Genomic DNA, 14,884 nt, shown 5'->3' on the forward strand with positions numbered 1-14,884 from the left:
TTCTTTTCCCCCAATATTTATAAAGATCTTTTGAATTCTAAAGCAAATCTCCCAAGTCCTTGCAAACACTTCCCAATTGGTGTCAGCCAGAAATTTTAAATGGTATCTGCTACTCTATTGTCAGAGATAGAACTGGATCCATGAGAGGCCGTAGGGGAAGCCTGTTGTGTACATCCTTGAGTTGCAAAACAAAGTATTCCTATCTTTGAGTATTTTTAAACATTTATGTAAATGTTGTACTTAGTTTCATCCTGTTCATCATTTCTTACGCTACAATCTGTATTATTTAAGCATAAAAAGAGGACATTGTAGAACATGGGGGTTTTTTCCTAGTTCAATCACAGAGCAGATTCAAGTTATTTTGTGAACTGAGGAAAAGGAAATGAAAGGCAAGGCATACCTCATCTGCCTTAAAAACTGATAAAAGAAAAAATTAATTAATAGAAAAGTGAGAAGGTCATCAACAAGCAGAATCCCAGGAAGTGTAATGGATAAAGCCAACTTTAGTATAAAAATTCTCCATAGGTACTCTCTCATAAACATGACCAGTGAAAACTTCCCACAGAATTTTAAAAGGCAGAAGGAAAGTACACAAGCCAGGCAACGTTAGTTTTGCTTTTACACATAATTTGAACTCTCAACTCTCTTATACGATGTGTGTTTACTGGAGAGAAAAAAACAACCACCAACCAACATTAGTTTTTCCTTTACTTTTCCATACTTGAAAGATTAACAACAAAACTAGTCTGAATAAAGTTTTTGCTTTGTTGAAAAAAGTTAAGGTTTTGCGCGATTACTTAACACTGTTAATCATACCTCAGGGCCTTGGGTTTCCACAGAGGCTGAAGGCAATGCAAGGACTGTATCTCCTCCTTTTGTAAGCTATCCTCCACAAAAGACGCCCTCCTTCCCTTGTAGATCTCAGACCGCATAGCCCTGGCCTTCCGCTCTGCCTATTTGGTTCTTGCTCAAGCATTCTCACTTTTCAGCTGTTCACAGGAGGGTGAGTTTTTATGTATAAACTCAAGGCCCACAAAAGCAGCACAACAGATTGCAGGTAGAGTTTTCACATCCTTTCCTGTGAAAGAACAGAGAGATGTATATACATGAAGTTTCTTCATTATAGTATTGTGCTTGTCCCAAAAAGGAGTCCAGAAGTGAGGCTTTAAATCCTTAAAACACCTCCCCCATGCTTTGCACATGTAACTCCGTATTTTTTGAAAAGTAACATTCTGACATGATGTTAGGTATGGGAGAGCATCAGGTGAGAAAAGCTAGTTAATACTAACTCCAAATATAAAGAGATTAGCACATGTCTGCTTTACCAAAAAGGAGAGTACATTTGATTACACAATGGTGGAGAAAGAAGATTCATAACTTCAGGCAAATCCAGAGACAGACATAACACAATTTTTTTCCAACTTGCGTGTGAAAATCCCAAAGAGAGTAAACTAGTCACTGGGGATGCAGAAGTATTTATCTATTGCCTGTAAGTATCAAGGCAGCCTTCTTTATTACTGTAATGCACAATGAAACTAGACTTATTGCACATGTTCAGACAAAACACAGATCAGATGGTTAGTGCCATCACTTGCAGAAAGCAATATTCAGCAGCTTTGTTCATGGCCTAGGTCTCATGTCAAGAGGACAGATAAATGTTCCAGAGCTCTTGTGTAGGTCTCTCTTACCACCTTGTGCATTCAGCCTCCACACTCAGAATTGCTGCCAGCTCAGATGAAACCCATAATATTTTTGTAACTATTGTGTTTTGACAGCGTCAGAGTTGACTGATGTAATAGGTAGGAAGCAGAGAGCCTAATAAATCCTATTAAAATTTAAAGTTTCGGTCCAATTGCCAAAGGTGCATGAGGTAATGTATCCACAGTTTTCAATCACAGTCTCCTTTACTATGGCCTATTTCAACCAGCCTCATCTAAAATGAATGCATTAGGGTTTGTGTTCTTTGCACAGTTGCTGCCAGTGTCTCTCTGCCCTTCCTCCTGATTTGCTTGGTAGTTTGGGAGCCTAAGGGAGGGGTGGATTAAATTGGAAAATATAAATAACAAATCAAAAATTAAAATTGATTGGATAAACAATTTCCCTTAGACTGTTTCTTAATAAGTGATTGATTTTTTAATCAATATTCATTATTTCTCAGAACATACCAAACTGTTTATTGAATAAATGAATGGTTGGAACTACCATGACATGAAATCAAATAGGTGAACCAATTTCTTTAATAACATGGGCTGAACCGGCTACCTCATCTTACCTGGTTTAAACTAAAAGTCAGAAATTCAAGACCGTTGAGTAAGTGATCTGAAAATGTGTTTTAGGGAGCATGTGTTTTCATGTTTGATATGCACAGGTGTACAGCCACATGCTGATTTGTGTGATATTTCTAAATTGCAGGCGAAAGTTTCTTTCTTTTTGATACAACTTTTGTGTTCTTTCCCACAATTCTTCATTAGTCAGCATACTGCAAAGCTTCCGAAATAAAATTCAGATCTGAAAAAATGAGATCTGTAAAACTGTTGACTGTAATGTCTTCAGACATGGCAAATGGATTTCACTAATAAGTTTTTATTCACCAGTATCAGATTCAGTGGTATATATAAACTATATGCTGCATCCTAATATATACTTCAGAGTATTTCATATTATTTGGCATAAATAATATGTAAATATATAAAAAATAATCTCCTTTTGAGGCATAAATGTTCTGAAGTTCTTTTTTTCAGCTGAAAAGAAAGCACTAGGGTACAAGATCTCCAAGAAATGTTCGCACATTTTTTTAAAACACAAGCACTACATAATACAGATCATTACATGATCTTCAACTCACAAAATTTCTTGCAGTATGTGGAAATACTCAACCTTCGTTTGTACTCATAATATACGTGATTCTACTTCTTATGAAAAAATATAAACTGTACTAATCAACTGTTAATTAATTTGTAGGAACACTCGTTTTTAACATCTATTTTAACTTGTCACAATTAATTTAACATATGACCAAACAGCAATATAATTCTACAGCTCTGCAGAGATAAAAGTATGAAATAACCTGAGCAATGAAAGGAATCAGGATAGCTGTTTCAGTTTGTCCACATCTTGTAAATGAATTCCACGTGTTCGTTGTTGTCACAATTAATTATAGAGGAATCAAATATCAATCTATGTGCTGTGTTGTGATCTACAATAACACTAATTAATAAAATAAGAAGAGATTTCATTCAACTCACTTCTGTAGATCACAGATTTCTGCAAATGGTGAAGACCCATGGTAAAACCAGAAACCTAATCTAAAGTCTGAATCTTCAGTTCTAATTTCACTTTCAGTGTCAATCTACCTTACAACACTGCTTCCCAAAAATAAAGCTGTAAGTTGTGTAAGCAATCTCCAAATACCTAATGAGTGCAACAAATAATTACATGGAAGGAGATCAACAAAAGCAAGAAAAAATTTAGTAAGGGGTCAGTCAGACTTAATTCTTCAAGCTGCCTCTCTGCACCCATGTAGTTTCACCAAAAGCAGCCCCAAGGGTTCGTATTCAGGGAACTGCTGTCACACTAACCCTGAGGTTAAAAAAGTGTTAACTATTGAAATGAAGCTGTTTCCTGCCACAATATATAAAAATTCTGCAGGAATTTGAGTCCAGTCATCATCACATCTAACAAATGTTTCTAGAGCATTCAGGACTATCTGACCTCATGAGGGTCATCATCACTGACCACAGCGACACTTTCCCCTAATTCCAAGCAGAACATCCCAGGCACTAATGTTCTGGATTCACTCACAGAGCTTTCCGCTCCCTTAGTCTGGCACTTTGCACTATCCACTTTAATATACACCTGCATGAGTTTGCTAAGATGCAGTTGCCGTTTGGAAAGTTTTAAAAATACGTTATTTTTCCAGTATGTGCTTGCTTCAAATGGCTGCGATTGTCCTCCGGGTTGAGGCAAGAGGAGACTTGGAAAACCGCGCAGGAGGTGAAGCAGAGGCAGTTTATGTCCCAAGGAGTGGCCAGAAGATGGTGGCAGAGTGCAGTTCTCCCTTCCTCCTCCTCACTTGGTTTATCACGGTGATTTTAACCATCATAGACCCCAAGGTCCTCTGGACACCTCATTACACTGCTACACAGCAGTCTCCTGACTTGTGCCATCAACTTACTTTTTATGTTTTAAGATAACATAACAAGCTCAAAGCATTGGTTTATATCCAGTTCATTTAGTTAGACCTCGGCACTTGCATAAACGTTGCTACAGGCTCTCCCACATCTGCTAAAGAACCAAGTATCACGACTTCAGTTTTGGTAGTGATAAAAATCAAACATTTTCTGGAGCCATTATTGCCTAAAATGTTAATGCAGTTTACTTTTTTCAAATGTGATCGATAGCTGGGGGAAAAGTGCCCATAAATTACTAAAGGCAAATACCATTCTATTAGCACTCAGGAGATTTCGCAACATTTGCCAGTCTCTGTTTTACTGGGGAAAAAAATTAATTTGCTGAAAGCCTAGTTTTTTACCTGTCTTTGTCTTTCTCTGTAAAAGAGGGAAATTTTTATCATGAGTCATTTAGGAGATGTAATTCTAATGTACTATAGCTATAGGTTTCAATTAATGTTCTACCTCTCTGTCAGCTTTACATTCCATGTTTTATGAAATCATTAACTATTGTCATGTTTCTATTATGATACGATTAGGAAATAAAGAGATGTATGTAAATGGAGATGTAAAATAAATGTACAACAGTTACTAGGAGCAACATCTGTGCACTATCATACATGTTTACACTAATTTTCTAAAGATTGCTCCATTCATTACAGAGCATTGTTACTTGCTGTGGCACAACCCTTATTTCCATGCATTTAGACACTGAAGCAAAGAGAGGGTAAATGAGAGCCTAATCAATACCACTTTTCATTTTGCTTCTAATGTGCTGCCTTTCCCTTTCTTTTCTTCATGAACAAATCCAAAAAAGATCCTGACGTTACAGTCATAAAATGTAATTCTTCTGCAGAAACACAGACAATAATGCTCTCTGTATTCAGGCGTATTGCATATTCTAATGGCATTTGGCTAAATTGAGTATGGATTTAACATCAAAGGCTTCATGAATTTTTCAAATGAGATATTAAAGTCAATATTTCAAGTGAAAGATATTTCAATTTAGTTGCATACACAACAATAAAAAACTTCTACAAGGCAGAGGTACTAGTGGCTGTGGCAGTATTAGTTCATTCAGGAAATTATTAGTTTATAAGAAAATCAAACAGAAGGTTGTGATATGGCAATGACACTGAATAAATTAGACTAACCAACACACGCTAACGTACTTTATCTCTTGGAGTCTGAAGCAGAACTTGCCACTGGCATGTTCAGTGCTTCAAGCAGGGCTTCGTTTGGGGATATTCTGTTTATTTATTTTGTAAATTCAAACAGTTAGCATCAAGATGTACATTCAGAACCTCAGAAATCTGCTTATTTTCATGTCTGAAAGGGCTTAGGCTTACTGTATGCAAGAAAACCTCCCGATCTTTTTATTTTTTAATCTAAGTGCATTTTGCTCCATATTGTCAATGCTTATGCAGTGCTGCTCTGGCTTTCAGTCTGAGTAATGGAACATTCAGACTCTGCCCGCAAAAAGTCCACTGAGCTCTGACAACTTGTGTGTCCTGGCAGAGACAAAGACTTGCAAACAATAAAAACATGATGTCTGGTGGTTCCTTTCCTATTCTAGGTGCATGGAATGCAGCAAAATGCCCATTAAATCAGTAAGACGTTGTATTGTGATGTCTTGACGTATTACCACTCATGCGGGAGCTGGATGCGCTATACACACATAGCGCTCATTTAGGCATCTGTAATCACAGTAACATTGTGCTACTCTAAGACCAAATACATCACTTGTTCACACACCACATTAACAGCAACCACAGATATATACCACTGAAGATGCAACTATTACTGATTTTCCTATTAATTCTTATATTACTAAAACCTAATTATAATTAAAAATAATTAATAATAAAACTACTAAGAAGAAATGCTGTACTTGCAGTCATCCTGTACTGCTACCACTACAAATACAAAAAGGTTTGCTATGTATGTGACACTTTCACAGAAGACCCCAGCCAATTCTTTTGAGTGCCCCTAAACACAGGTGGGAGAGCAAATCTCTGGATACCAGGGGAAAGTTACAGCGGTTTAAAACTTTGATTGTCAGGTAGCTTGGGCTCACAACATGGACATTACTACAAAAAACTCTGATCCTAAATGCATTTCCTTGAAACCAGTGGGTTGTTTGACTCTACAATATTCACCGGCAGTGTTTACACTTACTGTGGCAGCACTCCAAGGGGTCACAAGACTCAGAAAATTGAAGCTGGCTATAACTAAATGTTAAACTGCTAAGCCCATTTCTGTCATCCATGGTGGCTGCTGGCCTGGCAGCAAATGCTGACCCAATTCAGAACTAAACAAAGCTGGTAGGCCTTTGGGGAACGCTCGCAGAGACGGAGGCATGCCATCTTTCCCCCATTCAAACACTAGATAATTTGTAGCACTGTTTAACTTATCCAGTTTGCACCCTGTGGGTCCTGGGGTTCTAGACAGCTGTTTGTTCACCCCTAGAGCCCTTCTGAGGCTCACTGTTCAAGGCTTTATAGTATTGTCATAAAATGGAAAGTGCCACCATCTCAAAGGCAATCAATCAGGGATAAATATCATCTTCAGAAACAGTGCTCTCAGAAAATGTATTTCTTGTGGTAACAAAGATAAGGCAGAAGTTTTGTGCAGTTAATAAGATCCACTAATAACTAGAATTATATTTTCAAAATTGCCTCTGGGGCTGGGGAATAGGATTTTCTTTTCTTCTGTTGTGATTTCTGGACATCCTTGAGATCATTTTGAAAACCACAGTTCACACCTAATGAGTCAGCAGTGCATCCAAATACTTTCAGTTTAAATTATTGAAATCTTGATCTTTTTTATGACATGACTTAAAACGACAGTTAGGATGAAAGATTCTCCCACCATCTCATTTTACATGAGAATCATTGTTTAAGGAATGATCCTCTGAATTCAATAATTTAATATTTTCCCTCTCGATTATCGGGATATACATAAAGTTAAGAGTACCTCTCTTAGGAGATCCATGTCAAAATGAGAGTTCAAATCATTCTTTAGAGCACAGTTAACTAAAAAGGAGTATTTGGTGCTAAGATCAGAAGAGGAGACCAAGCTGTAGGATTTGATCTTAGCCAAGAAAATGCTATGCCAATAATAGAATCATTCACATGTCATGCTGTACATAACTTTTGTGTTTAATGTAAGTCTTTATTGAAAACATATGTGTAGATTATCCATAAAAATAAACTGAAGAGATTGTGCTACCTAAAACGTGCTTTTGACTCTTTATTAACTGGTGATAATCTGCACTGATCCGCATTGCAATTCCATTGCAGATGTTGCTGACATTAAGATGTATGACAAGGAAACTACAGAAAGAGTCAATTTAAACAGGTATTTCACATTAACTCAACAATATATGCAGTGCAAAATGTCTTTCATGAGATTTCAGGTTTTCTACTTTATTCTTTGCAATTTTATGCATGTTATTATAAATAAAGAGTAATGAAAGTCCATTTGACAGTTCTTTGATTTTTCTCTAATTCCATAACTTTACACAATTTGCTGATTTGTTGTTTGAGTTTCCTTCTTACTGGAGGCTAGAGAAGGAATGGGTAATCATGCAGTTAGACTGAAACTCGTGGCACGGGGAAGGCTGGTTACATTTTTCTAGATCTACCATCCTTACAGCTGGAGCAAGCACAGCTGCTTTCAGACTTGTTAATACATTCTGTAGGGAACAGAAGACTTGAAAAGGATTGTACTCCTGTGCTTTTCCCCCCCCTCCATACAGTAAGTGGAGCTGGCAGTCCACCAAAGCTCAGAACCTACGCCCCTGCAGTGTCTAAAAGCACGTGTGGCATTTCATTAAGGGGGAAATGATGCCTTCAGGGCACCACATAAGACCATCTTCATTACAGAGGAAGAACCGTAAAGGATGAAGGAGGCAGTGAAAATGCTGGGACAGAAAGGTGGGAAATGCATGTATGATGAGGGGAAGAAGTGATCCCTGGGTCACATTGTGACTCTTTCCTTTTCTTCACTTTGTTACAGGCTAAGTCCAGAGCATTGACTCTCCATCCAGGTAGAAGTAAGATACACCAAGGCCCCCAAAAGATTTTTTTAGTCTCTATCTGGGAAATACATTTTATTACAAAGTCTTAGGTGGTTCATAGCACCTGTGATAGTCCTCCAAGCTAGGGTGAATTTTGTGTGCTTTTACAGAACGACAAAGCAGGAAATAACTTGAGGAAACACCTTAGTCAGTAGAAACAAAAATAAAAAGCTCCATGTAGGTCATCTGAAAAGCCTAAAAGGTAATAAAAAATCAAACTGTTTACCAGGCACACTATGTAAAAGAACAGGAACAAGCTCAGTGCAAAGTAAAAAACCCAAATTTTTCTAGTAATGTGAACTACACAGACGCTTTCTGCATCAACTCCTTACATATTTTGGAAGCCACACAATTCCAATAAAAGCAACAGGAGAACTTACCCGATTCCCATAGTTCAGCGGTAAAGCTCTGGGTGCTCATCTACCCACCTCCCTGAAGGAAAGAAATGTTACATGTCAGGAACGAGTCCAGTAGTTATCTTCTACCATAGGAACAATGCCAGCAGCATTCTCGTAATGGCAGCATTAATGCTGAAAGTTTACATTTTCAAAAGGGAAAACATTTACAGACACAATCTGGATATTTTAAACGTCACAGGACTCAGTGATTGGATACTGCTTAGCCTTGTGGCTAAGGCATTAAGCCATTGGTATCTATTTGCACCAGAATTGATCTTCTCAGTACTTCTTAATAAGCTAAATAATTAACCCAATAAAATTTGAAGAAAATCAAAGGCCGTATAATTATTAACAAGTCAGAAATAAAAAAGTTACTTATTTTGCTAAAAAACAGATCATGAAAATTCTTTCTATTCCGTGATATGACAAAGAAAACAACATAAAGCTGTAAAGGTTTACAGTAATTCAAATTCATTGTACTTGTTATAAATCTCAAAATGCAGAGAATAACTTTAACTCACTGCTCGGTCAATTAGTTCTCTTCCCTGTCAAGGGAAAAGCAAACCCCAAAAAACAAAACAAAGCAAAACCAAAAAAAAAAAAAGGGCAACAAGCTCACTTCCACAGCAGAAGAGCACGAGTGTAATCAAATGCAGGTTTGTACCAGAAATATAAATAGTAAGATCGGAAAAATACTTTAATAAAGTACTGCATGCAATTCCAAGGAAAATTAGATGAACTATTGAAAACGATACAAGCGTACACAATTCATTATACAGAATATGGTAACACTTGGCTAAAACTAGTGTGGAGTTCCTCACTTTAATGAGCACAGTCTTCACCCACAAATTAAAAATAAACAAATAAAAAAGATACGAGTATGACCTCACTTATTGGCAGCTGATCAAACTGCAATTTGTCCCACGAGTTGTGAAGCCACTGCCTTATAACACATCAAGAACTCTTGCTTATTGAACTGATCTGTATAAAGTTTGAAAATTTTTTTCTGGCTACAGCAATTGCTTTTTCCTATCATAACATTTGGGTTTATGTAAATGACAACTTAATGGTTAATTGGAAACATAGCATGATGTTTAAAGTTAAATCATGCTCACTTAACTTTGTAGTATCAATGCACCATCACAGAATAAAAGTACATTTCTTTAAGTGGAGGGTTGTACAACACACCAAGTAGTCTGGTGTTGGTGTGCAATGTTGCCGATGATAACAGCGAACTTTAATAACTGCAACAAATAGTCTAAATCTTTAACATACATATATTACTGTAACTTTAAAAACAGTAGTTTTCATTAATCATACAATGGCATGCTTCTTCATTTTCAGCCAGATGATTAAAATACAGATATATTGTCCTGAACATTATAGATATTGCAGGCACTCAGCCATTCTTTCAAAATATTGTTTTCTAAGCCTTGTTTAAGCACTCAGCTACATACTTCAGATTACAAATATTGCTAAAGTTTCCAGTATAGAAGTGGACAAAAAAGATCCTAAATAACAGAATGAAGTGCATGAATTTTCTGCCAAAACAAGAATAAAGCTTCAGGTAGAGAATGGTTAATTCAATTTCCTCCATCCTATTACTGCAGCATTTCAAACATAATCAAAAGAAACTAATTTGAATTTTTTATAAGGAAAGTCTGAAAATAGCTTGATAAACTATGGATAGACATCTGTAGCTTTAAATTTTTATTTACATGAATCCAAACACCTAAAAATGTTTGATACACAGAGAAGTCTATGCTGAAAATAAAGTTATTTCTTAGAGAATGGGTCAACAGTCTAGAGATCTTAAGCAATTTATTGCCCAAATCTGAATGAATTTCACAGGAGTTGGATACCTGAAAAGGAACAGTAAAGATCCAAAATACAATTTTATCTCTGACCTATGTCCTCTAAACAAATAATTTCCTCAGGGGTTGTAGGTCAATCTTTTTAATTATTTTTTTTCAGAAAGGAAGCAATGGGTGTATCATTAAGCTCTTAACCATATAAATAGGCAAGAACTGGTAGTCATTCCAGATTTGGAATGTGGTTGGGGTATGCTGAGATTTCCAGCTTGTAGAGGAATGACTGCTTCTCTTTGCCTATATTTCTGAAATGTATATGAACGGTAAGAAAAGAGCTATTGTAGATTTTTACCATCAGCTTGTGAGAGGCTGAAGCAGAGAAAGATTTCTGAATGCACAGCCCACATTTGATGTGTACGAAGAGTCTGCAGATCTGAACTTATGATGTAATTGTTCAGTATTTAGATATGGAGAAAAGACTTTGTGACGACATAAAACAAGTTTTGGGCAAAGTATGAAAGGGAAAGAGGCTGAGATTAGGTTGTTTTAGATTAGCCTGAAATATCTTGTCATTCATTCTCTTTATAAAAAGTACTTCTTCTACAGTAAAGTATTTATTTTCATTAATAGAATCTCTTTTCAAGTCTTTTCCTTAAGGTTTTGGTTTTTTTTTTAATTTGGCACCCTTGATATTCCGTATTATTTACTGTACAGTATTATTTACTATCATTATTTACTGAATATCTAACTGTACAGATACTGAATATATACTTTGCTAGTTATGGAATCACAACTGCCTATTCTATCAGTCAACTCTTAAGGCATTGTTTTCCCACAACATAATTTGGCTAATAATTAATAAAATAATGGACTAGCCAAGGTACTTCTTACACTGAGTCCTTAAAATTTGGTGCTGTAATTTATAATCTCTATAGAGATTTTGCAAACTTTTGAGAATATACCTTGTGACTATTGCTGCACTTATACATACAGATAACTGGGAAAAAATCAACATAGGCTTATACGGGACAATTTACAGATACAAATTTCAGTTAGACTGAAGCAGATTTGATTGTAAAAGATGGGGTTAAAGGTATCTTTTTTAAAAAAAGTTCTCTTCTATGAGGTACACGGATGGTCATAAAATGTTTTCAATGAAGAAAAATCCTCATGTGTAAAGGTACCATTCCGCTAATGTGTTTAGAGTATTTTATGATGGAATAGCTAAAAAGCTGTCTCACTACCAAAAGCCACTTCCAGACTTTTCTGTATACCAAGTACCACTGCTATTCTGTCACACTGTTTACCCCTTGGGCCTGATACATCATCCACTGAAACCTGTTTACAGCCCTGGTGGCCTCTGGATCAGAAAGTCCCTTCACTTTTTACCCTGTACTGTCAGATCCTTACAAAACCAAGTGGCAAAGTCAGCAGGTAACATTACTGCTTTGTCTGGTAAGTGTCTGTATTGTAAAAGAAAAACAACAGCATTTCATACCACAGAAGTAAAATTGTGCTATTATCTACATAGGCAATGGTGAGCCACAAAAATAGAAATTTGGAATTTATCTTTTATCCATTTTCTCACTTTTAACGAATAGAAATGTCATTTGTTCATTTGAATTTGAAAAACAGAATACGGTGTCTGTCCATTATCTGCCTGATAAACTCATTCCGATGAATCAACTGTGCAACAGATAACACAAACAATACACGAAAGATCCCGTGGAAGATTGGGTACTGCATACCTAATTCTGTTTGTGGATGCACCCTTCGTAGCAAGCACTACACAGCAAAATAATCTCTTACAGAATGGATTATTATTTATAAAGCATCATAAGAAGTCTTGCGCACCATCAGACAGGATTAGTTATTATTCCTCTAATACTCATTGTCTACCAGTGAATATATACTGGACACAATAAGCTACATGTTTATAATTATAATTTATGTACATATTTCCACAGATTTTCTTGGAGAACAGCATTTTGCTGTGAACGGAATGCAGAACCAGGAACCAAGAGCTGTTCATTTCTAACCTTCCCTCCAGTAACAGGTTCTTGAACCTGCAGCCTTAAGCGAACCCCTTCTTGCATTAGTAAAATTAGAATATAAACACCTGCTTGCTTACCTAAAGAAGGGTACTGGAAAACTATTCAGCCTTCAAAACCAAAAGCCAAGTCTGGCAAATTCATAATGTATTTGGCAAGGAAGTATTGCACAGTGCGCTGCAATCCCAGTGTCACTTTGGCACCCTATTGTATTTTCTCTGTATGCTTTCCAGGCTAAGTCTCTGCTTGACCTCCAAACCTGTAGACAGTTACAGCTGCTAAACTATAATCACAGAATTTGTCCCCCTGACTTCAGGAGGATTAATTAGATGCCTAAAGGTAAGGAAGTAAGCAAATGTTTGCAGAGTGAGGGCTACATTTGGTGAAGGGCCAATTTTCCCAATTGAAAATGTATAAATAAAAATCATGCCTAATTTGCTTCCATTACTAATGCTTTATATACTATATAATTGGAAGCAAATTAGATGCTTTATATTAAATTGTTTACATACAAATCTTATTTTCTTAAAGAGTAGAAATCAACAGCCATTTCTCTTCTAATTTGACACATATTGTTGTTGTCACATATTATAAAAACTGAGTATAAGGGGCTCTTTTTTTTGTTTGTTACATATCTCACTATGTACTGAAGTGAAACGCCTGGTATAACACTACCCAACTGAAATCAAATTAAAAGTATTTTGATTTGGAAAGTATCAATAAATGGAAAAATTAGCCAAAGGTTTATTAATCTAGGGCAGTTTCATGTTTGATACACACACAAGAAGGTTTCCCCAGCCATTTTAAAGATACTGCTTGTAGTCTTCATACAAATTACAAGAAAATGACTCATTCAACTAAGAATGTTATTAAATAATAGAGTTAGCATCCTTTTGTTAAACTGTCACTGTATTCCTCAAAATAACTTGACTCTTTCTGTTCAGAAGAAAGTTTAAAAGTCTCACAAACACCAGTTAAAGACTCATTCTTTCAAATATAACTCAATAAAAAATAATGATGACTGATAGCAGACTAGTAAAGCCTTGTATCTGTGAAACAAGACACAAGTCATCAGCAGGAGTTTGCAGAAATGGAGCTACGCCATTTTCGCATCATTGACAGATCAGGGTTCAGAATAGCCTGATTATCTTAAGCCTCTTGTTTCTCTCTCAGCCTCACTCCTCAACTGAACATTCGTGAATATCATCCTGGGTCTTATCACATGTTGAAGCATAATTACTTGTGTGTTAAATCAGTACAGGTACTTTCCACACCCTCTACCTACTGACCAAAGAGTCAGTGAAGGCAGAGTTACTACCATATATGTCCTTCAGAGCTCTATTTTCTTGCAAGTACCATGACACAACATCCACTGTGGAAGGATACAGGACACGTGAATGAAAGAGACTTTCTGTGAGGCATATAGTGAAAACAAACCTTACCAAAACACAGACTATTTTTTTCACAGATTTGCATAGATTATCAGAAAAAGAAATTACAAACAAATGTCCTAGATTGAACTTCTCCAAACTTGTGGGAAGAGGGAAAACAAAAGGATAAACTACCTTTCGCACGTTCCTTGATTTTTGAATGCTGGTATCACCTATGTTTCATCCCTAACTATATAATTCTGTATAACTCGTGTCAATTCTTCTCACTTTTACTCATCTATTATAATCAGGAAAAGAAAATATTAAAAAAATACATCTTTTGGGGTCTTGAATATGAGGTCCTTTCTTCAATTACTCCTGGAATAAGTTCCCTAACCTTGATGAAGCAGCAGGTGTTTGGAACTTATTCTATCCTGTGATGGCTGAAGCTTCTGAAGGAGACACAATTCTCTGTTAAATCCTTACCACTTCTTTACAACAGACATTGGATTAAATAGAAAATATTTGCAAGGATACAAATTACCTCTTTTGCAGCCAAATTTGAAATGACACAAAATATAGTAACTGTGAAGTAGTTACTCCTTTCCAACCGTGTCATGGCTTTTTCTCATTTGGCTGATTCATACCAGTCATGAGATTTTTGGTATTACCTGTATTTTTCAAAACTCCTTAACAATGGTGCTCATAATTTGGAAGATAATATAAAAAATTTAATCTGTTAATACACTCCACTCCTCAGAATGCAGCAGTATAAACACTACCACAATACTACTATAATGTACTACAAGCAGGAGGTAACACCAAGTATAATGTTTGACAGAAGTGCAGAAACAGAAGTCAGGCTGCCTAAGGAACACTCTTAAAGTAGTTCAGTCTCTTTTAAAAAACTCTTTCCATGCAGTTCTGGATCCAAGTAATTCCAACATTGTCTGTTTTCTAAGAACACCAGCTCCTTAATGGAAAAACTGCTGCTAGCTATGTGT

The 14,884-nt window shown here is 36.2% G+C and overlaps 1 long non-coding RNA gene across 4 annotated transcripts in view; it reads right to left on the reverse strand.

Annotated features, from left to right (window-relative positions):
• The window catches only part of LOC130156777 (uncharacterized), a 520,457-nt gene that overhangs the window by 345,466 nt on the left and 160,107 nt on the right, over nt 1–14,884 (reverse strand). For all 4 annotated transcript variants that reach the window (XR_008824606.1, XR_008824605.1, XR_008824603.1 and 1 more), the window contains 2 exons: nt 8,631–8,682; nt 817–1,078 (listed from right to left, as the gene is read on the reverse strand). This is a non-coding gene — a long non-coding RNA (uncharacterized LOC130156777). The remainder of the gene's footprint in view (nt 1–816; nt 1,079–8,630; nt 8,683–14,884) is intronic.

This window comes from Falco biarmicus, chromosome 11, assembly GCF_023638135.1.
Source record: "Falco biarmicus isolate bFalBia1 chromosome 11, bFalBia1.pri, whole genome shotgun sequence".
Taxonomy (NCBI): domain Eukaryota; kingdom Metazoa; phylum Chordata; class Aves; order Falconiformes; family Falconidae; genus Falco; species Falco biarmicus.